Here is a 3,471-nt window from a genome sequence, read left to right as displayed (position 1 = left end):
CTGCAACGCAGCAAAAACGCTCGTGTGAATCTAGCCTTAAAATGATGGGAAGGGTTTTCTCTTGGAACGCGCTCGCTGCTACACAAATTGTCCGTGTGGGTGAAATTCTGCGACTGTAATACTTATCGGTGAGAACAATTGAAATAACAGTGCAAAAACAACAAAAAGGGACCGCAACCGGAGCCGCGGTCACAGTAGTGCGCGCGCTGGAAGTCAAGCCGGCGGCCCCGACACAATATCCAGAGTAATAGACAGCACGCAAGTCCTGATCACCTCAGTCCGGCCGTTGTGTGTCCGCGCTGCCCGGGTGATGCACTTGATTTCGTTTGTCATGTTGTACGTCTGGTCACATGACGCTTTACCCTGGGAGAAACCATCATGGCGGCGGCTCATTATTCTCCACGTAGTTATATTCCTCGGGGCTCATTCAGATGAGCGCGTTCCCCGTCCGTTTCGGAATAACGCGCAGCACACGGACCTATTCATTTCAATGGGGCTATTCACACATGCCTTGTTTTCCACGCAGCGAGCGTCCGTTGTGTGATCCGGACCTCCTGATGAAGCAAAATATCGGAACACGCGTTGGGATTTGCTTTTCCCTTGTATCCTGCCCGCTGTGACCAGGTCGAGTGATTGATCCATTACTGATCGCCATCCCCATTGGCTGCTTTACATGTGTTGTGGATGTGGTGTCTGTGTACTGGTATCGTTATTACTCGGGCTGGTACTACTACTCCTATGATTACACACAGAGGAGTGGGGCTTGTCCACACACAACGGAATCGCTGCACAAAATTTATGCAGCAATTCCGTTGAAAAACGCAGCCATTCCACTGCGGCAAAAACCGCACCATTCCCTGCGGTTTTTACGGCAGAAATTGGTGCGTATTTAGCTGCGTTTTTCTCAATGTTGGGAGATGGTGACGTCTCCTCTGAAAAACGCAGCAATTCTGGCCTCCGTAGCAGGAAATGACATGATGAGGTCCGAAAATTACGCACCGCAGGTCAATTTCTGCTCGGAATTTTTTTCGCAGCGTGTGGATGACGTTTGTTACATCTGATCCACTTTTCTACTGTATTCTGCCGCGTATTTTCCGTCCGAAATTCCGTCTGGAAAAAACGGGGCAATTCCGCAGCGTGTGGATGAGCCCTATTATCCGTTCATCTTACGTTACGTTATATATTTCGCCTTTTGGTGTAGTCAGCTAGATATTTGTGTCCCCCGAGTGTTTGTATATTCGGGGTTTGCTGTCCTGACATTGTCATCTTTGGCCCTCGCTCTCCTTCTTCGCTGACTGCTTTACATGTGAATATTTTGTGATGATATCATTGCGGACATTCTTTTCCTCTGGTTTCTTTGTGGTTTAGGTATTTGTGGAGGCGCCCTGATTTGCTATATAATAGGATCCTTTTTGTAGGTTGTAGATTCTTGTTCACACAGTGCAGATTTGATGCAGATTTTGCACGCCTTTTAAGCCAAAACCATTTTGATCCAGGAGGAGACACTTCTAGACCTTCCTTCATATATTTCTTCTGTTTAGGTTCCGTTCCTGGTTTTGGCTTTAAAAATAAGGGGATGACCAGACGTGGCGGAATTGCTCTGGAAATCCGCAGCGTACACGTTTCTCCATTGCTTTCCACAGCTTTTTAGTTGTGTTCGTTTACACGTTGTGGAAAACTCCGCTGCGGAGCATAGGCTGCGGTGCGGAATTTGGTGTCCGCAGCATACAATGGTTGTTGCGGAGCAGTGGCGGACTGGTTGCGGACTCATTGCGGAAGTTCTCCATTAACTTCAATGGAGAGTCAAAATTCCGCAATGAAGTCCGCAGATGTTATGTACATGTTATGTGTGCTGCGGAGCGTATTTGTTTTACTAACATGACATTTCTTCATTCTGGCTGGACCTATATATTTCTAGGTCTACAGCCAGACTGAGGCCCCATGCACACTAACGTAAAAACGCCCATAATCACGGGCCGTTATTACGGCACGGGCAGGCTGTTAGGGATCTGCCAGGTACTTCATCTAGGTATACTCCTGGGATTAATCAATCCACACCTGAGGCCAGACCTGTTCGACTGACACCATCTCCCACCAACCAGGGTGGCAGGCTCAGGAGTGGGAGAGCCTATCGCGGCCTGGTCTGTCGGAGTTAGCTCCGCCCCCTGCCCTTTATTACCTGCCCTGTGCTCTCCCTCAGTGCTTGTAATTCTTTTGGATTCCTGGCCCCACTGCTGCTTGCTCCAGCCTGCTTCTGCCGTGCTTCTGCCTTGCTGCAGTTCTGCTTGACCTGCTTTGCTTTGCCCCTGGCTTGCTTCTGTCTCCGTGCCCGCTTGGGTGTACTCACTTCGTCCTGGTCCTGACTGTTCGTTCGCCGCTCCGTTTCCTCGTGGCGTTCCGTGGCTACTGCCCCTTCCCTTGCGTGTTCCCTGTTTGTTTTCCTGTGCACTTAGACAGCGTAGGGACCGCCGCCCAGTTGTACCTCGTCGCCTAGGGCGGGTCGTTGCAAGTAGGCAGGGACAGGGCGGTGGGTAGATTAGGGCTCACTTTCCCTTCACCTCCTTCCTGCCATTACATAATTACAAGCCCTTACCTAGTCTACCATTTCTCCTACGCTGACGCTATCATGGACCCCCTTGAGACCCTGACCCAGCAGATGCAGGGCCTCTCCCTACAGGTCCAGGCCCTGGCCCAAAGGGTCAATCAGGGTGACGCTGCTTTAGTAGTACCCCTCACCTCACCTCTAGAACCCGACCTCAAGTTACCTGACCGGTTCTCAGGGGACCGTAAGACGTTTCTCTCCTTCCGGGAGAGTTGCAGACTGTATTTCCGCCTAAAGCCCCACTCCTCAGGTTCCGAGAACCAGCGGGTGGGTATCATCATATCCCGACTCCAGGAAGGGCCCCAAGAGTGGGCCTTCTCCTTGGCTCCTGACGCCCCTGAACTTTCCTCTGTTGATCGTTTTTTCTCTGCCCTCGGACTCATTTACGACGAGACTGACAGGACTGCTTTAGCCGAGAGTCAGCTGGTGACCTTACGTCAGGGTAGGAGACCGGTTGAGGAATACTGTTCTGATTTTAGGAAGTGGTGCGTAGCTTCTCAGTGGAACGATCCGGCCCTAAGGTGCCAGTTTAGGTTAGGATTATCTGACGCCCTGAAGGATCTGCTGGTTAGCTACCCCTCGTCTGACTCCCTTGACCAGGTTATGGCCCTAGCAGTACGACTTGACCGACGTCTCAGGGAACGTCAGCTAGAACGCTTCAGTGTGCTCCCCTCTGACTTTTCTGCGATCCCCCCCGAGGTCCCGTCTCCTCGCCCCTCCACGGAGGACTCGGAGGTACCTATGCAACTCGGGGCCTCCATGTCCCCTCGACAACGTAGGGAGTTTCGCAGAATGAATGGTCTCTGCTTCTACTGTGGGGACGACAAGCATCTACTGAACACCTGTCCCAGGCGCAAGAATAAAAAGCC

Source organism: Rhinoderma darwinii, chromosome 10 (genome assembly GCF_050947455.1).
Source record: "Rhinoderma darwinii isolate aRhiDar2 chromosome 10, aRhiDar2.hap1, whole genome shotgun sequence".
Lineage (NCBI taxonomy): Eukaryota > Metazoa > Chordata > Amphibia > Anura > Rhinodermatidae > Rhinoderma > Rhinoderma darwinii.
This window is presented reverse-complemented; position numbering follows the sequence as displayed.